The sequence below is a fragment of the Podarcis gaigeae genome (assembly GCF_964106915.1).
Source record: "Podarcis gaigeae genome assembly, chromosome: 1".
NCBI lineage: Eukaryota > Metazoa > Chordata > Lepidosauria > Squamata > Lacertidae > Podarcis > Podarcis gaigeae.
This window is the reverse complement of record NC_139678.1, coordinates 132814896-132836212: the sequence shown is the minus strand read 5'-3', so window position 1 is coordinate 132836212 and position 21317 is coordinate 132814896. Positions and strand designations below refer to the sequence as shown.

The window sequence follows — 21317 nt, the reverse complement described above, 5'->3', positions numbered from 1 at the left end:
GGAAGTTGGCGCCGAAACCAAAGTTTGACAGGGGAAACACGTGCGGGGGGAGCGGCGTTTCCCGCGGATTCTGGGCGCTGCTTGGCGCCAGGTGCGCGGGGCGGCGCGGACGGACCTGGGCCGGCCCCCCTCCCTCCCGCCCGCTGCTCGCCCCTTTGGCATCGCTGGAGGCGGCGCCGTCCCCACCGCGTCTCCCGCCCCCCCCCGCCCCGCCAGCCCCTCCGCCGCCGAGAGCCGCCCGCGCAGCAGGATTTTCCGAGCGCCGCCCTCGCGCTGCGCCGCCGAGACGAGAGAGCGAGAGCGAGAGGCGCGAGAGAGGCGCGCGGCGCAGGGAAGAGGCGGCCAGAGGAGAGCTGAGTCCGGCGCGCAACGCGGCCGCTCCGCTCCTGCCAGTCCCGCGTCCAGCTTCCTCGGGGTAAGCGCCCTGGCCGGGCGGGCGGGCGGGCGGGCGGACGGGGCTCCGGGCGGCTCGCTTTCGGAGGAGCCGGAGCGCCGGCCCGGGTGGGGTCGGCCGGAGGGGCCGGCGCGGGAGGAGAGTTGCGGGGGGCGAGCGAGGCAGCTCCGGGGGCTGCAGGAGAAGCGGGCTGCCCAGTCAGCCCTCCAGGTCGGGCGCCTTCTCTCTTCCAATCTCCCAGTTGGAGGATCAGATTTGCTCGGAGAAGTTGCTTCTCGCGGGTGATTTTGCTGTCCGTTGTCAAGTCTGACTTTCCCTGCGTTTGCTGCCTGCTTTGTCTAGGTGTAAGACCTGCATAGGTTGGTTGGTGAGTTAGTTGGTTTGCTTACTGATTTTCTTATTGATGGTACTTATATCCCAGCTTTTATTGCATGGAGCTCCAGGTGGCTTGCATGAATCTCACCCCCCCCCCATTGAATGCCCACAACAACCCTGTGAGGTTGCTTAGGCTGAGAGGCCCAGGGTCATCCAGCCGCGTGGAGGATTCGAACCTGGAAGCTTCGAACCGGGTTTGACCCTCGAACCTCTGCTCCACACCGGCTCTCGAATCAGGCTAACTTTATTTGGATTGCAGAAGGAGAGAAGGTGCTGGGGGGGGGGGGGGAAGGGATGTTGGTATTTGCTCAGGAAAAGCCGATTCAAATCAAAATACACGGACAGACAAGTGACTGCTGTTTGATGCAGCTGCCGGGTTCTGCCTGAGTCAGGAGAGGATTCCCTAAGAGGCCGCTTTGCCAGGTTTAGTACCCAAAAGGTCTATCTTACAGAGCAAGGATGCGGCCAAGGTTTGTGGGCAGAAGGACGGAGCCCTTTAGGAAGCATTTATCAGGGCTGGCCTCCACAGGGATGCAAAGGAGTCCTGGATGCCCACAGAGGGCAGAGCCTGGGCATCCCTTCACCAGTGACTGTGCGATGCCAGAGAAGGCACAAACAGTGTATAGAGAGCAGAAATGGTGTCTTGTCTGGCTGCCTGAAGCAACAAGAAGAGGGGGAAGTAGAGTTAAGCAAAATGCACTAGGGAACTGTTTGGGTCTCTGTGAAGTGTTCTGGGGCGCAGGAGGGATCTCTAAAGGATTGACACTTTAGGGGAATTGCCTTTATCTCAGCCTTCAGCCCTAATGAACCATCCCTCCATGGCACTGATCTCACATGGACATGGGTTCAGCATAATCCTCATATTCCATAATGGACTTGGAAGTCTCATCGTGGGACAGGGACACACCCTTTGGCTGCTAAAAAGAAAGAGCTAGATGACCCTTGGGGTCCCTTCCAACTATGATCACAGGTCTTCTCTGTTAACTGTGCAAAGACTAAATACAACTGCTCTTCTTTCCTTGCAATCTGAGCTCTGGGACCATGTAGCTCTGCAAGTATTAAGAAGAAATCTACCCATCAACACCTAATCATGTTAGTGGGATAATAATCTGCTGACCTTTTGTTCCTCTTAAAGGTTCCTTCAAGCTGGAAATCGTAATTAAGCTAAGTACTTCTCTGGGAATGTTTGCAATGGAACTAATATGAATTGAAAATGTGAAATTCAAGGCTATGGTCTGTGCCCACTTTACAAAATTATTCCCCTTTAAGGTTGCAATCTTATACATGTACAGTAGCATGAGGGTAGATTCCTCTTTAAACAGTGAGGCTGGAGATTGCACAGTAAATCTGTAAGTGTATGAATGCAGGATTTCCAGCTTAATGTGTATTTTGCAACCCTTTTCAAAATGAAGGTATCAAAATTTAATGGTGGTGCAAACTTCAGCATGTCAAAACTCTGCCAGATTGGCAGAGGCCTTGGCAAATAACAAAACTAAGGGCGACATTCCACCTCATGCTGTTACTAATGTTCTGTCTGTGCAAGCGCTACAGCTTGTAAGATGGAACAACCCCCCTTCTCCCTGTGCACTTTTCTGGAGGTTTGGAGGACATGTGGGTGGGGGGAGAGGAGGGAACGCCCCCTCCTACAAGCGGAAGCTCTTGTGCAAGGCTTCCGCTCCCAGAGCTCATTACATGACTCCCACCCTAAAACGGAACAAGTGTGCTGAGGTACAGAATCTGGATCTCTTGCTTTAAAATGTTAGCAATTTCTTGATATGCAAATTTATCCCACATGTTGTAGTCACACTTCAGTCACAAACTCACAAGGTGACCTTATGAAAGCTTTCATTTCTCTCTGTCAGAAGTATATATTATGGGAAGAGTAATATGGCACTGCCTTAACATGACGGTTGTATGAGAAGCACTTTGGACATTGGAAGCGCTCTATAAATGCTGAGTGTGATCATAGCTCCAAATGCACCACGAGCGATGCTCGTTTATTCCTGGTGCCTCTCTTGGAACTATTCCTTGGTTGCAAAGTAAATGAGCACAGCATACAGTGTGCAAAATGGAACTTTCAACAAATTAGTTTGCTTGCTTATTTTTGCTTTCGATGTTTACATAATAGTGATGTCACCCCTGGGATTCCAGTTGCCAATGTCACATTTATAGCAGAGAAAATAATGATACTGCAGGAGGAAAATGTGTCTTCGGATATTGCTGAAGTTTAAAAGTGACAGAGTACTGTCCTAATTAGGAAGCTAGAGAATCACAAAGAACTCTGCTTGTGGGGAGCTCATGCTGCACTCCACCCCGCCACCCCGCTGCTTCCATGAATTGTAGATAATTCAAAGCCAACACTATCATGGCCCTGTAGACTGACTGACCTGTCAGTTAAAAGCTACTCCCCCCCCCCCCGTGTGATGAATGCAACATCACCACTGTGAGCATCCAGTTCTGCCATATTTGCAGCTTTTTGCAGTTGAAAATAAAGAACAAACGCAGCCCAAAGTAGCTGCAGAAAATAGCCTTTATTTCTCTTATATGAATGGATAGCAGTTTACTTTATGTAACTGTGACTGGTTTTATAGAGGCTGCTATGAAGGAAGCATGGAATCCGACCCATATATATATATATTTAGTAGCTCAGTGTGTTCCAGAAAAGAAGAGCAGTGGTAATACAGTCAAACTTTGGTTCCCGGATGGCTCCGTTTTGGAATGTTTTGGCTCCCGAAAACCTGGAAGTAAATGCTCCGGTTTTTGAACGTTTTTCAGAAGCTGAGTGCAGGAAGCTTTTGCAACCAATCGGAAGCCACGCCTTGGTTGTCGAACATTTTGGAAGCCGAACGGGCTTCTAGAACAGATTACGTTTGACAACCAAGGTTTGACTGTAGGCTAATATACAAATGTTGCAAAAGCGTTGCAGAAACATGTGGAAAGGAGATCACCAATAACTGTGTAACTAACTGCCAAGGGCATGAAAACTAAACCTGGGCTCCTCCTCTGGGAGATTTCTGTTATGACGGATCTCTGAGAAGCCTATGCCATTTTCTCTGAGTAGCACTCACTGCCTCACCCCAGGGTGAGAAAGATATCCCTGGCCAAACCCTGCTTTCTGTCTATACCTTCAGCTCAATGACTAAGGCAGGAATGGCTCAGATCCCATGCGTTCCAGCGGTTTCACTGGCATTGGGAGAGAAGCTCTGTCAGTTTCTTTGTGGTTCTTTCCCCTGCAGTGATTCATAGGCCCCTTACACGATATGCTTAGCTGCAAGGACCCCTGTGATTCCCCTAGAGGCACTACTCTAACTCTTGGCCATCCTTGCACAGGATCCGGGGAATCCTTCCTCTCCCCGCCTTCCCACAGGCTTTGCTGATTCATACCTTATTTGTTTGTGGGCTGCAATTTTTTGGTCTGATGTCCTTATCCCACGTCTGGAAATTTCTAAAAATCTTACTGCTGGGATTGATTACTGGCCAAGTTTTAACAACCATTTTTGTTTCTGAGTTACTTTAAAACTACTCTGAGCATTATTATTTTTCCTTTTGTTTGCTTTCTGGTCAGATTTTTATTTCTTCAAGTGTGGGCTCTATAGTGTCGAAATACCAGGCTGTCTATGGTTTAAAATTTGTTCAAAATTAAATAAGCTGACATATGTAAACTGGCAATTCGGAGATTTAGGCTTGGCTTGAATTTGTGTTCCCCACTGAGCTTTCCATCTCCTGAATCCTCTGCATGTGCCAGGACATGGAGGAGTGCCCCCCCCCCGGGCCCCCCAGCTATGGAGAGGGGAGTGGGAACCTCTCATGGGGGCTGAAGAGGCTCTTCACCAGTGGACCGGGACACTTGATCCTGTTGAGTTGGTGGGTGGGTTTGTGGAGGCCTGAACAATGTCCTTCCCACCTCATCCCACAAGTGACAGCAGCCACACCTATTATTTGCTTTGCTTTAGTATACTTTCTTGGAATGATTTCTCTGTAGCTTAAGAACAATGAAGAACACATCAGAGGAAAACTTTTGCCTGGCTACCTGTTCTCAATATTCCCTTCTGCCCTTATAACATTTTGGGGCTAGTCACTTTTTCACCCTGCATTCTTTCACTCCATTCATCTCATCACATACAGTCATACCTCATGTTACGTCTGCTTCATGTTACGTTCCTTCAGGTTACGTCCCGCAGCGACCCGGAAGTACCAGAAAGGGTTGCTTCCGGGTTTTGCCGCTCGCGCATGTGCAGAAGCGCAATATGAAGTCACGCGCATGCGCATAAACGTAAGATGATGTCATGCACATGCACAGAAGCAGCAAATTGCAACCCGCGCAAGTGCAGGCATGCCACTGCGGGTTGCGCTCCTTTCATGTTGCAAACAAGCCTCCAGAATGGATCCCGTTCGCAACCAGAGGTACCACTGTACACTGATTTGATGTCTACATGCTTAATGTTAGCATGAAAGGGACCTGCACACCTACAAGTGTATGCATATAGGCTCTTTTCTTTCACACTCACACTGCATCCCATGGTGTGGGGGGCAACAACAGAATCTTCCAGTGTGCATATAGGGGGAGCCTCTGCCATACTCTTCAAAGGCGCTGCAGATGCTTTTGGCCAGACTTCCTCAACCTCAGCCCTCCAGATGTTTTGAGACTACAATTCCCATCATCCCTGACCACTGGCCCTGCTAGCTAGGGATCATGGGAGTTGTAGGCCAAAAACATCTGGAGGGCCAAGGTTGAGGATGCCTGCTTTTGACTTTTAACTCCCAACATGGCCAGTGGTCAGGGAAGATGGGCGTTGTAATCCAGCCATGTCAGAGCCTGCAGGTTGGGGAGCCTGCTGCAGTGTGGCCAACCAACAGAACCGAGAGGGGGGCTATGAGTCAGTTCTCAGTGGCTCCTGCTGATTTCTGTGGGATTAGCAGGCGTCTGTTTAATCCCATTCCAATGGTGTCCCAGAGGTTAACACATATAAACTCACAACTGCCATTCATTCTTAGGAGAAAAGGTGAACAATTACAGTGGTGCCCCCACCACCACACTGGGCCCCCCAAGCAGTATCAAAGCATGCTTGCACACTCTGCCCTTAAGGCCCCTCCAGTGCTGTGGGTGAGGATCAATACTTTCTTCTTCCCCAAACTCCTAGAGCCTGAAGATGCCCTGATATACCATGCAAAAGATAACAGGGCACTCTTTTGCATAAGTGGGTGGGGCTGGGCATGTGTCTTGGTGGGCAGGGGTAAGATGGTGGGTCAGTAGAATGCAGACTCAAAGGCGCTACAAGTGGGGAATATACAGAACAGTGAACAAAAAAAGGAGGGCAGGCTTTTCTTGTTGTGGTAGACCAATTAAACCTAGGCTGGTTGGCATACATATTTGTTCCCAAAGGCCTTGTTGCCACTTATAATCCATTCTGAATCCATAGAGTCCCATATATTTCTAAAGCTTTGGGGTTTGAAGGGAAGCAGATATACTGCTTTTTTGTTGGATTTATTAGTGGCAAACTTGTGCATGAAATCAGGTCTGGTTCCGGAACCCTTCTGTTTTTCCACACAACAAATTAATAATGTCCTTTGCATAACAAATTCCTGCTCTGAAATTTGCTGCGAGTTTGTTTTGAAAGGGTAATATATTCCCCATGATATTTTGGTTATTGAAGCAATTAAATGCGGGCTAGATTATAGGACTGTCATGTGGACCCACAGCCTGCTGGAAATTCTGATCCAATGCAAGGGAGGTTTCAAGAATGGGGCCACGGGGCTCTGTCTTGGACCTGGTGCTCTACAGTGTTGCCAGTCTGGTGACTGCAGGTACCATGGCACCTGCAAAGTCTTTCTCTGTTGCCCCCAGGATGAACCATAACCTTCCTTTCCTTTCTTCCTTCCTTCCTTCCTTCCCAAAAGAAAGTTGCTAGCATCTTTAGAATCTGAGTTATGAGGCAAAACTTGCCAGTTAGCATGCTCCAGTGTTTACCTGAACATCTATTTGCCATCCTGCAGGTGCCCATGTGCCTGGAAAGGGGAGATGTGTGGCTGCCGCCTGCATGCATGGGCGGGAGGGCTGCTCATGTATGTGTGGTCTGTGAGGAAAGATTGCATGTGAATATGTGGTCTGTAAGAGAGAGAGAGTTAGAGGAAGAGAGAGAGAGAAGTGTCCATGTGAATGAAGTGCACATACAGGAGTGAGTGAGCGAGCGAGCGAGCAAGTGAGAGATGCACGTGTGCCTGTGGTCAGTATGTATGCACCTCCTGTGTGTGAGGGAAGGAGTGGGGCATGGAGGAACATTAGGAAGAACTTCCTGACAGTAAGAGCTGTTCGACAGTGGAATTTGCTGCCAAGGAGTGTGGTGGAGTCTCCTTCTTTGGAGGTCTTTAAGCAGAGGCTTGACAACCATAGGTCAGGAGTGCTCTGATGGTGTTTCCTGCTTGGCAGGGGGTTGGACTCGATGGCCCTTGTGGTCTCTTCCAACTCTATGATTCTATGGTCCCTTGTACATTTTTCCTGGTGCTGGGCTGTGTTTATGTGAGAATTCAATATGGTGTGATCTTCACAGTCAGGACAGCTGGGCATAGTTGACTTCCCATGGTAAGCCTAAGGCTGCTTGAGGTGGCATGGTGTGTGTGTGTGTGTGTGTGTGTGTGTGTGTAAGCAGCGGTGACTCTGTGTTCTGTGGTGCAATGCCCTGTCTCCTCCTTGGGAGCCATTTTGTGACTGGTGGCCACACCACTTTCTCAAAATTCAAAATGTACCCACAGGTCAGAAAAGGTTGGCAACCCCACTCTGCAACTTATTTATCAATGACTTTGATGAAGGACAAACTTTTCAAACTTATAAAAGGCCCGGGAGGGACAGGCAACACCTTGGGAGGCAGAAAAAAACCCAAATGAATATGGATAGGATGAAAATCAGGGTGCAGATTTACAGCATGAAGTTAAGCAAGGACAAATGCAAACTTCTGCGTTTAGGCAGAGACACCTCACAGATATAGGATAGGGATGTACGTTCCCTAGTAACATCAATACATGTGGATATGATCTTGCTAGCTGAACATAGCAGCAGTGTGATGTGCCTGCAAAAAAAAAAGGTTTATGTGCTTTTTGGTTCCATTAATAGAAGCATCATTTCCAAGTCGCAGGAAGTAATAGTTCCATTTTATTTGGTCCTGGTATCTGCACAATCAGAATGAATTTCAGGAACCAGAAAGTTGCCTTGAAAAATACGACTTTCAAGCTGTCTGGTCCCCAAATGGCAACTGTGGCCCTGGTTTAAGGAGTCATTTGGCGCCTAGCTTATATATCCGATTTTCTAACACTGAGTCCTGAAGGGCTGTAACACAGAAGAAGCCAAAGACTTGTCCTCTGCTGCCTCAGAGGGTAGGAATAGATTAAAGGGGTTTAAGTTGTAAGAAAGTAGACTGGAGAAATGAACCAATTCCTGGGAGGCCCTGTGGTCTCTCGCTCCCCTGGCATCTTCCAGCAGAGACTTGAAGGCTTTCTTGTGTGTCAAAGCAGGAGGATTTCCAACTCTTTGATTCTAAGAGAACTGTCACAATCTTTGTAGATGGGAGTTGCCACAAAGCTTATGGAGATCACTGAAATAAATTTTAATAATGAACATCAAATCCATTAATTCAGTTAGTACATCACTGAAAGCAGTATCTGAGTTGACTTAGCACTAAGATCCGCAGAAAGGGGCAAAGGAATACATTATAATAGAGTTGTGCTCTCAAGGAAATGACGCTCCTTTTCTGAAGGGGTCTGACCTCGTTCACAGGCTTTCCTAGGGTAAAGCCCAAAACTGCAGTAGGTGTAACTGCCATGCTTTCCAGGGGGGATTTTGCAGAAGTGTGACTGGGCCACAGATCAATGTTCTTTCCCTACACAAGGGGGCAACTGACCCTGTGATTGTGCAGGAATCTAGTTCTGCATCTGCCAATTTCAACAAACTTTCTCCTGGACTGAACGAGCTCTGTTACCTGGTTTTTTCCCTTCTGATTCAGAAGCCCAGCCTTGGAGTGCCATCATTTTTTCCAGATCCTAACGTTCTGTATTCCACATTAAGATGCTGAGTGGCATGGGTGGAGGGAGGGTGGTTGGTAAAATATGTGGCTGTATACAAAGACTTGTTGAGTTTTTAGGGAGTTTCTTGCTTTTTTCCATAAATAACGCCCCATTGGCCCTTACTAGCTTACGTTGAAGGCATCATAAGCAGAAAACAGGCAAAGCCTAGTTATAAATACCATTTACAAACAAACAAATAAAAGTCTTCTTTATGACAGTGCCACTTTTATTTCTTTGACCTTCTTCCTCCCTCCTTGGGTTTATTTGCACTCTCCCCTAGCATGGGCACAGAAGCCCTGAGAAATGCACTGCAAGAAGCCATATTAGAGCCAGGAAGTGTTGGCCTTTGTGTCTTGAGATGGGAAAGGAACGTGTGAGGCTGCAGAAATGAGTTATTTTTCTTACTATTGTTGAACAGATAAAGCCTTGTTCTCTGGGCTTTGTTATTTCACAGCAGAGGGCTCTAGCCTAAATGTACCTTGATGCAGGCCTATGGAGACCACTTGGATAAAACCTCTTTCCTCAATCTCACCCTCTCTGGAGATCTACGACGATGGTCCCCAGTGGCTGACCTGGGCTCTACGCAAAGACTGCAAGAGGGAACATACAAATGAATAATGACCTGAGCCTGAGGTTGAGTTGTGGTAGAAATCCGAAGGGCTGGGCAGCATGTGATCTCTTCGGAGCAAAGAAAAAAATCAGCACGAAGTGTGCTATATGTGCAAAGAGCAGTTTGAATGTTGTAACATTTTATTCCCCTTTCCCCCTGGGTTATGAGACACAGCTATCAAACTGGATTGCTAGGCCAGGGAAGTTGAGCAGGCAGGACTTCCTGCATCAAGCCTGTTACCATATTTTGCACCAGAGGGGACAGTGGGATTTCATTAGCTGTATCCATCCTGTGGGTAACCCATGATTGATCGGTGGTACTTCACTAGGTCCCATTCACCATAGTGATCTGATATTGGACAGGTCCCAAGCTTGGTCCCTCGCACAGCTGTTCTCGGTGATCAGGCAGTTACTGATGGTGGATTTTGTTCCTGCATGGCTCCTCTTGCAGCAGACCTGTGGAAATCTGGATTAGAGTGGTGTCTGCACAATCCTAAATGAATCATGTTTGGACAGGTTGACATAGGTTTTTAATGGATCTTTTTCTGGTTTGTGTTCCACTGTAATCTAAAAGAGTGTGGTGCCTAGAAACTCACACCAGGCTACATAATTTTGCCAGGGAAACCGATGCACACTTCTTTTTTAACTGAAACTGATCTACTACTATCTGAGAAACATCTGTCATCTTGATGCATTCAAGAAGCTGTTATGTGGACCGAGGGGTCTGATCCCTTGATGGCCTTGTGCATAATTTAATCAGTATTAATGAACAACTGTAGATGATCCAGATCTCAGTGGACAAACATCCAGGAAATCAGTTACTTCAGACTAAGGAGATTGCTGGCCAAGGATTTAACTGTCTAAATTGGAAGACTAATGAATCTTGCACACAAACTACTGTATGGAATTGAAAAATTTAAATTTTGGCTCCCCGCCCCTTGATTATATCAGCCTATCTAGATCCATAATTTCCCAGACATATCCGTAATACTGCAGCCGCAAGCAGTGTCCAGGTGGAAATTGGAGAAATGTCTGGGAAAATCCGGACCCATGGCAGCATTGTCATTTCTGCTGATTTCCCTCAGAAATAGCTCGACAAATTTAGGCAAAAGTATAAAAAAGCTGACTGGATTTTCACTTTTTGAAATATGGCAACCGTAATCTAGAACCACCTCTGTAACCACTGCAGGTGGAAGCCTCACCTTCAAATAAAAATAAATGAAATGTATGTAGGAGCATTCATTCATGTGAGCACCACCCACACTCCCAGTGTCAACTGATATGTTCACAGCCCTGGCGCATGGTAACCATCTCAGAGATAACTAAGCCACAGACCTAAAAAAGATTTATGAGGCAGGGGGAAAATAAAACAGCCCGGCAGCTATCTCATGGAAGGTTTTGCTTCATAGTTTTAACTGCAGAATTTCCACCCACATTATTATTTTTCTAAATCAGGGATCAGCAAAACTTTTTCAGCAGGGGGCTGGTCCACTGTCCCTCAGACCTTGTGGGGAGCCAGGCTATATTTTGTAGGGGAAAAATGAACGGATGCCTATGCCCCACAAATAATCCAGAGATGCATTTTAAATAAAATGACATATTCTACTCATGTAAAAACACGCTGATTCCCAGACCATCCACAGGCCAGATTTACAGAAGGCGATTGGGCCGAATCCGGCCCCCGGGCCTTAGGTTGCCTACCCATGTTCTAAATTCTGAGTCCCCACTCAGAATCAAGCTTTTGTGTTTGAGCATGTTAAATACTAGTTGCACAAACACTGTAGCATCAGGAACAGTTTCTAATGTGTGCAGTGGGTGAGTAAACATTTGCATTATAGCTTGAGATTAATATCCCTTCTCAGACCAGAAACTCCTCCAGAAACTTACTCATAGCACTGAATAAACTACTCTTCGTGATGAATGGGAAGGAAAGCTATTGCCATCGTTAAGTAAAGGCCCCAAGTAATTTTGTGAACAAATGTGTGACGCTTGCCTAGAAAATCTCCATGCCTTTAAGAGGCTTCAGGCTTTTACGTTTCCACTTGTTCCAAGGTTTCTGGGAAGCAAGGTGTTATGTACTGAAGTTCTCACCCTGGGCCAGCAGGGGGATACTTTAGATAGTTTTCACTCAGGTCCACATATGCAAATATGGGGTTGAAAGTGATGTTCATTGATTGGATAGTTACAGAAAGTGGTTACTGTTGCGTTCTAGTGGAGCTCTATATAAGCAGGCTGGCTGAACCCTTCAGTTCAGTTCTGTTCTGGCCTGTGAATAAACAAGAGCTGTTTGAAGAATCGCTGTGTCGTCTGATATGTTCACCCACAACTTAACACAAAGGGATCCAGACTGGGGGACAAGTTATGGCTTGCAGCAGCAGCAGGAGAGCAGCACTCACATCAGGCATCAGAAGTGCAAGAGGCAGTGTCTCATCTGCCACCAGTGGCAGAGCGCATGGAAGCCCGGCGCACTGCGGCTGACTTCGCAAAGTGATGCACTTGGTGCATTCTCATGCCACAGTCCAGGAGAGTGGTGGCAGCATTTCCACCCATTCTTCTCTCTCCGCCAGAACTGCTGGGCCACGCACAAGGAAGTGGCAGCTTCCTCATGCGCCGCAGCCTCTCTCCAGCGTGGCAGAGCTGTGTGTGGCACAGCCCAGCTGAGGAAAGGAGTGGCAGTTCTCGACCACTGACTCTCCTCCACTCCACCCCCAGATCGGGTCTGACCTGGGAACTGAGCTTGGGCTGGGCGTGAGCTTGCACACCTGTTGTTTTTTAATTCAATCCAGAAAGTATGCCCAGGGAGTGGCACATTCCCATATCGCCTCAGGGGACAAAACAGGCTGGGCTCCCCCTCTCTAGCATCCTTCTCCTCCTCCTCATATGGCAGAACATTTTTGCCCAGAAGCTTGTGTTGTAACATATCTCCTGTTTCCTTCTCTAGTCACATCCAAGAATTACCCTTATGATGCTGACCATTTATCAAAAGAACAAAAATAAAATATTTTGTAATTCAAAATAATAATATATAATAATAATAATAAAATAGTAATATAATAAAATATAAAATAAAATAATAAATAATAATATAATAATAATAAAACTAATAGTAATTTTGTAAGTCTTTCTTATCATCCCATAGTGAAGAACAACATTAAAATACGATAAAACAATATCCCATTTAATATAAGACCAATCAGTATGCATCAGCCAAGGGAGGGACAAATGCTTGGGAAGAATAACCATGTTCTCACCTGGTGTTGAAACTCCCTTGGTGTTGGTGCTAGTCACATCTGGAAAATGAGGGCATTCCAAAGTCAGGATACCACCACTGAGAATGCCCCCTTAGTGGAATTTCCTGCCACAGAATGTGGTGATGAACGCTGTCTAAGATGGGTCTTAAATGGGATGAGACAGATTTCTGTAGCATAAGGCCTAGTGGTGACTATGAGAAATCAAAGTTAAATGGTACAACCTCCATATATTCAGGTGAAGTGTACTTTTGAATACCAGCAGCTGGAAGCCTACAGTGAAAAGGGACTGCTTCATGCCATGTCCTGTAGTTTTCCTGATACCATCTGACCGGCTATTGCTAGACCTACCTTGACCTAACCCAACCACAGTGTTCTTTGTCCTTAGCTAACCGCTGTCTGCATCACAGGCTCCACATGTCAGTGGGTGTGTGGGTGTGCAAAAACCACCTATCAGACTGTGGAGTTTATGATGTATATGCATTTGGTGACATGCCACTGCTGCTGCAGCAAGATCAAATGTGGAAGAAACTTCCAATCCTTCTTGAACCATGGCACAAAGGTGTGAATTTCCCCCTGCCCTTCCCCTCTCCTCACCCTCACTCTGGATGCTGCAAGTACTTGGGCTGCACAAAATGTAGTAATCTCTAATGTTGCTATTGTGGTAAAGTGATTTTTACGGGGGGGGGGGGCGTGCACTGAAACAGCCCCTTGCCAAGGGTGCAATGGACCCTAGGTATGCTTCTGGCTTTTTGAAAGCCTAATGAGTTTGTGCCTGGTGTAAAAAGGTCAAAGGTTGCAGTAAGGCACCCTGGGACAAAGAAACAATGAGCAATTTCAATTGAAAGTATGATCTCTTGCTCTAGTCAGTATACCCATGAATATCAGATCTCACTCGCTGGATCATCACCTTGCTGTGGTGAGTGGGCTTGCACATTCCTATAACCCTTGTGAGTGAAGCCATCGGGAATCTCGTACTCCCAGCAGGGTCACCCAAGGCAGTAAGGTCAAAGGGGAGGAGCTAGACAAAGAATGATCCAAGAAGTCCTCAATGGCCAAGCAGGCAGATGATAACAAGAGGTATGTTACAATGGCTGTGAAGGCGGATGAAGGCTGCAGCAGATAAGAATCTACCGGTCATCGTGACTACTCATGCCGTTGGAATGGAGCCTTACTACGAAGAATGCGTTGGTCAGCGTGCACTGATCTACACACATAAAACAAATTCACACACAGGCATCTTCCAAAAACCCATTCCAAACCCAAACCCAAAGAAGTCCCATGGTGATCGGCAAATGGTAACGGGGGCAGGATCGTGAAATCTGGAAGCCCCTAGTCATGAACCGGCACATGGGCAGTGGATACAGATTCAGTCACTCTGACTCAAGGAACAAGGCAGTTGAGCAGCTCGACAGCTGTATCCAAGACTGAGCAGCCCTTTTTAGGATCCACTCTGCTCACCCCGAAAATGGGGAGGGGCTAGAAAAGATGCCCTAAACATAGTCTGCCTCCCTTTTCCACTGACTAGATAACCGTGCCCAGTGGGGTCACCACCTAGCAGTTGTAAAAGACAATTGAACTTTGGAACATGGAATACACGGCCTTTGTTGGATAACACAGATAACGAGGGTCCTGAACGCAGAACTGCCATCATTGCAAGAGAGTTGCGACGTTTTAACATCGATATTGCAGTGCTTCAGGAGCAGGTGAGGGGCAACTGAAGGAAGAAAAAGGAGGCTACACATTCTTCTGGAAAGGTCTATCTGAACAAGAACATTGAATACATGGGGTAGGCTTTGCTATCAAAAACTTGTGAAGCTCCTGTCAGAAATCCATATTGGCATTAATGAGCGGCTCTCAACCCTTTGAATAAAACTCACCAAAAACCAACAGGCTACTATTATAAACGCTTATAAACCCCAACAATTGGAAAACACTTGCCTGCGAGCACTCCAATTGGAGAACAGCCTTTACCAAAGGTGTTCTGGGCTTTGAAGACACTCGAACTCAGGATGCAAGGGAGAAGCGTGCTAAGAGGAAGGCATGCTTGGCAAATCCACACCGTGATCAACTCCCGCCCAGAAACCAATGTCCCCACTGTGGAAGGATGTGTGGATCCAGAATTGGCCTCCACAGTCACTTACGGACTCATTGTTAAAACCGTGTTTATGGAAGACAATCTTACTCGGCTACGAGTGATTGCCAAAAAAGAAAGAAAGAAGAAGAATATCAGATATGGGGGATAAGCCACAGGGGAGTGTGACCGCTTTCATGCCCTTCTTATAGGCTTAATGGAGGCATGTGGCTAGCTACATTGGATTCTCTGAATTCAAAGATCTTTTGGTATGATCCAGCAGGATTCTTAATACTTTATTAACTTGGAGGAGCTACTCTGGGAGAAACAGACATGGCTCAAAAAGGCAATGGATTGCATTGAGTGGCATTTTCCCTTCCACAGGAAACTGTCACCTTTGTCACTTAACTAACCCAAGTGTCCAAGCTAGCATGATATTTGCTCTTGGAGGATAGATCAATAGATCATGCTGGGGTCATTAGGAAGGGGACTGAACTAAAACTTTCAAACATTGTTTTGCATCATACAATATGGTGTCAACCACGTTTAGAATATTGTGTGAAATTCTGGTCATCCCATTCCAAAAAGGTGTTGTAAAAATTGCAGAAAAGGGAAACCGAAATAATTGCATGGTTGGAGAACTTTCCCTAAGAAGAAAGGCTGAAGCATTTGGGTTGCTTTGAAGCAATAGCAGGACCAATCTGTTTCCCTTTCTCCTACTTGTGAAGCTGCTGGTTCACTATACAAGTAGGAAGGAAGATGCTGGAGTAGGATTATCTGAACCAGCGTCTAAACTGTTGTTGTTGTTGTTTAGTTGTTTAGTTGTGTCCGACTCTTCGTGACCTCATGGACCAGAGCACGCCAGGCACTTCTGTCTTCTATTGCCTCCCGCAGTTTGGTCAAACTCATGCTGGTAGCTTCGAGAACTGTTGTTAGAGAAATTACAAAAGAGGTCAAGGCCATAAAATAATAGCCAAACTGTTCCATCCCTACTAGTTTAACTGTTACATTCATCTAGATGGGATTGTTATAGAGACTGGATTGCTCACTTATAGGATAAGTTGGATGGCCATCTGTCATAGCTGAGATTCCTGTCCTGCATTGCAGGAGGTTGGATGAGATTACCCTTAGGGTCCCTTCCAACTCTACAATTCTATGGTTCTATGAGATGGCAGCAAACCTGAGGTGTTCAAAAGCCACTTAGTTAATAATATAAAGTGACAAGTACAATGAACACTCTTCTTCTTCTTCTTCTTCTTCTTCTTCTTCTTCTTCTTCTTCTTCTTCTTCGGTGATGACTCATAGCCGAGTAAGATTGTCTTCCATGAATGTGGTCTTAAGAGTGTGTCTGCAAGTGACTGTGGAGGCCAATTCTGGATCTGCACATCCTTCCACAGTGGGGCATAGGTTTCCGGGCAGGAGTTGATCACAGTGAGGTTTTGCCAAATATGCCTTCCTTTTAGCTTGTTTCTCCCTTTCATCCTGAGTTTGTGCTTCTTCAAAGTCCATGACACTTTTGGTAAAGGCTATTCTGCAATCAGAGCACTTGCAGGCCAGTGTGTCCCAATTATCCGTGCTTATACTGCATATTTTAGGTTTGCCTTGAGAGTGTCTTAAACCTCTTTTCTTGTTCACTGGCATTTCACTTTCCATTCTTAAGCTGGGAATTGAGTAGTTGCTTTGGAAGATGATTCTGGAAGATGAGAACATGAATGCTCCTAGTGCAGGCAACCCCTTTAAAGTCACCACAAATCACCCTTTCTGCCCTGTCCCTGTTCGCTGAACTAATAACTCCAATTCCCAGCTCAAATTCTGCCCAAGGCTTTAGTGCTCAAATCATATCAGCCCTTAAGGCAAAATAGAGGTTGCCGGGCTCAGCAGGTACGTAGGAGGTTCAGACACATTCTGAAGCAACTGACCCAACAAACAATGCCCCCCTCCACACTATCCTTTTAAAGAGTGGGTGGGCACAACCATGTGGGTGGCAAGCAGCCGGAGTCCCAAGAATGGGCAAGCAAAGCAACGCTCCTTTGGGCGGGTGGGCTCTGTGGCCTTTGTTTTCACTGGTGCTGCCGTTTCTGTGTCCATGGAGCCAGAGTCAGAGTCAAGGCTGGCTCAGCATCAGATTCATTCTCAGTTGCCTTCTAGAAGGGATCAACGCCTCCCTGAAAGGAGAAGGTGCTCCAGAGGTGGCTTCCCAGGTGGAGGTGTCAGGCTAGGAAGGCCTGATGTCGAAGAGTGGGACATCCCTCTGACAACCTGCTTGGTCCCACTCCTGAATCCTGATTGCCACACCCCCCACCAGGTCCCTGGACCCCTCCCCAGTGTTATAAGAATTTAAGGTCTCAAATATATAAATTAAATGTTCATAAATTTACAAGGCAAACACATGCATAAGCATGTAAGAAATAGTACAGGAAAATAGTCCTGAAACCATTTTGACTCTCCCAAATTGACCTCAAATGTCTATCTGCAAGGAGGAAGGAAATGCGAAAACCTCCCCATTGTCTCTATGCTCACAAATCCTGCCTTAAGGGTACATTTGGATATGAATAAGGATGCGGGTGGCGCTGTGGGTTAAACCACAGAGCCTAGGACTTGCCGATCAGAAGGTCGGTGGTTCGAATCCCCGCGACAGGGTGAGCTCCCGTTGCTCAGTCCCTGCTCCTGCCAACCTAGCAGTTCAAAAGCACGTCAAAGTGCAAGTAGATAAATAGGTACCACTCCGGCGGGAAGGTAAACGGCATTTCCGTGCACTGTTCTGGTTCGCCAGAAGCGGCTTAGTCATTCATGCTGGCCACATGACCCGGAAGCTGTACGCCGCTCCCTCGGCCAATAAAGCGAGATGAGCACCGCAGCCCCAGAGTCGGTCACGACTGGACCTAATGGTCAGGGGTCCCTTTACCTTTACCTTTTAGGGTGAGCCTGTGACCTGGACTCAGGAATTAAGTATTTATCATCACAAAAGAATAGCCAGGCTCTCCAGGTAAATCCATCAACAGGTTTCCTGCCAGACAAGATTCAGTGATGTATGTATGATGTATTGGGGGGTGGCCTTAAGCTTACAGGGTGGCAATTTCAAAGAGTATATATAAGGGCTTGTTCTGGGTTGCTCCTCCCTCCTGCATGTGGGGAGTGAGGACCCTGTCGCAACAGTTTAATAAAGATCAAGCTTACTAGCTGCTTTGCTTCTCAATATTCTCTGGTTGGCCTCTGTTATTTTCTCTTACTGATAGCGAACCCACTTAAGGACTCTGTACGGGCTCTTGGAGACCCCATAAGGGAAAAAAGAGCAGATTTTGTTTACAACACCAGGATCAGAGACTTATTGGGGTGCCATTTCTGCCTCCCCCATCTCTGGGGTCTTCACATTCCTCCTAGAGATCTGACCAGCGCCTCCGTGTCACCTCCAAGGGGCTCATGACATTTCCTCCCTCAAAGAATTCTGGCCACTGTAGTTGCTGGAATTATAACTCTGCGGGGGATGAACTACAGTGCCAATTCTTTGAGGAAAAGAATTGTCTACAGTACCTAGACCCAAACAATGAGCAGCAAAACTAAACTGGGCCGAAATGTGAGAGAAGAGCTGGTCTGGGTGGCACCTGGAATCTCCCTTCTCTACGGTTCTCACCATGACTTCTGCTCCAGCCGAACCTTCCCACCCACAGCTTGCAGAGTGTGCAGCTGCAGAGATGTATGCACAGTGGAGAGCAACTGGGACAGGGCCTGGGCTGGCTCTTGCCCAGCAATTCCTGTCCTTATGGCCTTTTGCTTTGGAGTAGCCCCCACCATATGGACTGTGACCTGAATGGCAGCATTCCCTCCCTGCGAAACGCCACATCCATCACTTTTCACATCTGAGTTTATTGGCAGTGCATCAGCGCATGTTTGTGTAATATATTCTTCAGCTGTGTTCTTGGATCACAAGGAAGAACATCCCCACCCCACCCCTCAAAACTTTGTTCTTCGGAGGGAACGGACGGCGTTACACGAGTTACAGCTGCATATGCATTCTCCTTCAAAGGAGAAAACTGCGTCCATTGCCATATTTGTATAATTAAAGAGCCAACAGATGAAGTGCTTGGCCTGCGAATACTTTCAAGCGTTTGTGGAGGGAAGAGGAAGAATGCCTGCAGAAAAGAGAGCCTGCGGGCCAAGCAGATTCGCCTCTGAACACAAGAAGATCAGGGGTAATTCCTACTCTGCTTGAAAGAGGAAACGGGTGGCAAAAGGAAGCCTTTTACCAATCTGGAGGACACGAACTTCTTCAAGCATTTCATTTTCTTTTCCTCCTTGAGTTTTTATTCCTAAACATGTTACAGTGGTACCTCAGGTTACATACTTTTCAGGTTACAGACTCTGCTAACCCAGAAATAGTACCTCGGGTTAAGAACTTTGCTTCAGGATGAGAACAGAAATCGCACAGTGGCAGCGCAGCAGTGGCAGCAGGAGGCCCCATTAGCTAAAGTGGTGCTTCAGGTTAAGAACAGTTTCAGGTTAAGAACAGACCTCCGGAACGAATTAAGTACGTAACCAGAGGTACCACTGTACTTCTGTTTCCCTATGCAGTCAAACTGCCTCAGTTCCTGTTCCAGACTTTGGGTTGCATCCAGCTAAGTTTTGCTCATAATAAACCCATTGAAATCAATGAACCTACTCATGTCCATTAATGTTGATGGCCTGCTTTGAGTAGCTCTAACCTTGGATAGAATCCTATGTAGTAAAATCAATCAATCAATCAATCCATCAATCAATCAATCAATCAATCTGACAGCCCATTGTACCTACCCCAATTGGCCCAGTGGGATTTACTCACAGGTAAATGTATCCTGGATTGCAACCCAAATTCTTTAACCTTCAATCTAAGTAGAAAGTCAAGTACTGTATGTGTATAAGTCATTTTGATGTATTTTGTGATTTTTGTCTTGGGGACTGCCCTGAGATCTACAGGTGAAATGTGGCATATAAATTTAATAAATAATAATGATAAGAAATTTATTGCCTGTTTCAAGAATGTGAAGATTGCTTTGAGAAAGAATTTGTGTTCTTTTACATGAATTGTGTTTCTGTGAGGCTATAGTTTTATCGTGAGATAAAATATATAGGAACTGAGATTGAATACCATATTTGTGAGGTAGGAGGGGAGGAAAAGAAATAACTACGTTTGCAGAGCAGTTTCTGTAATATGTATGAGAGCGAGGAGTTCTTTTAGGGAAATTCAGAATAGAAATGAAAATAAAAGGTAAAGGGACCCCTGACCATTAGGTCCAGTTGTGGCCGACTCTGGGGTTGCGGCGCTCATCTCGCTTTATTGGCCGAGGGAGCCGGCGTACAGCTTCTGGGTCATGTGGCCAGCATGACTAAGCTGCTTCTGGTGAACCAGAGCAGCGCACGGAAACACCATTTACCTTCCTGCTGGAGCGGTACCTATTTATCTACTTGCACTTTGACGTGCTTTCGAAGTGCTAGGTTGGCAGGAGCAGGGACCGAGCAACGGGAGCTCACCCCTGTCGCGGGGATTCGAACCGCCGACCTTCTGATCGGCAAGTCCTAGGCTCTGTGGTTTAACCCACGTCCCTTAGAAATGAAAATAAAATTGAGCTATTGTTCCTTTACTGAGGTAGTAAATCTATATATGGACTGTAGCACTTCAGACTACAGGCAAAGGCTTATGAAACAGAATGATCTACCCTACGGAAATCCTTCCATAGAAAGAACGAGAGGAGTTCTCATTCAGTATTCTTTCTGAGCTGCTGGTGTGCACTGGGGAAAACCTTATTTTGTCTGGACCTGTGTTATGATAGAGGCACCTCTCATCTGCAGCTTGGAGCAGAATAGCCCAGATGCAGTTTGACCAGCTCGGTGAACTAGGTGACAGCAGGAGACATCTCCAAAGCACTGTTCGAGACCAATTCTACTGGGTGCCACAAGTGATCGCACTGAAGCTCCCTTCTTCGCCACTTTCTCCTCACTCTGCAGGCCTGTTCAGGCATGCCAAAGAACATGTGAGGGCAGAATTGGGGGGATGGGGTGCATGATGCACTTCTGGGATTCCTGCCCCTCTGCACTTGCAGTTGTCCGAAGAGATTCCATCTGTGTATGTAATACAAGTTTTCCAGTTACAAGTAGGACTCCAGGCAGCTGGGTGATGGCATGACACAAAGAGGGCAGCTTGATGTTGGATGTTGTCCCATGGAGGTGATCTGCATTTGTGGGGGTGGTAATCCAGCAACATCTGGAGAAGGGTTTCTCAAACTTGGGTGCCCAGCAGTTGTTGGACCACAACTCCCACAATCCCTGACCACTGGTCCTGCTAGCTAAGGATGTTGGGAGTTGTAGTCCAACAATAACTGGAGACCCAAGTTTGAGGAAACACTGATCTGGGGACTCCTGATGGAAGAACATCACTAAGCTGGACTCCAACTGTAGTGAGGGGTGGCACCACATAAGGGAAATGATCACAAAGGAGAGGTTGTGCTGGCCCTGGAGTTCCAAGAGGGGAAGAGATGCATCTGGGTTCAAGTTGGTCGCTCACATGCCAAGGAGCCATTCTGGATCTATG

At 46.8% G+C, this 21317-nt stretch overlaps 1 protein-coding gene across 13 annotated transcripts in view; it reads left to right on the top strand.

Annotated features, from left to right (window-relative positions):
* The first annotated feature begins 250 nt into the window (after nucleotides 1-250).
* Nucleotides 251-21317, top strand: part of COL6A3 (collagen type VI alpha 3 chain) — a 103118-nt gene continuing 82051 nt past the window's right edge. For all 13 annotated transcript variants that reach the window (XM_083702484.1, XM_083702485.1, XM_083702483.1 and 10 more), the window contains exon 1: nucleotides 251-415. The gene's annotated coding sequence lies outside the window, so the exon portion shown is untranslated. The remainder of the gene's footprint in view (nucleotides 416-21317) is intronic.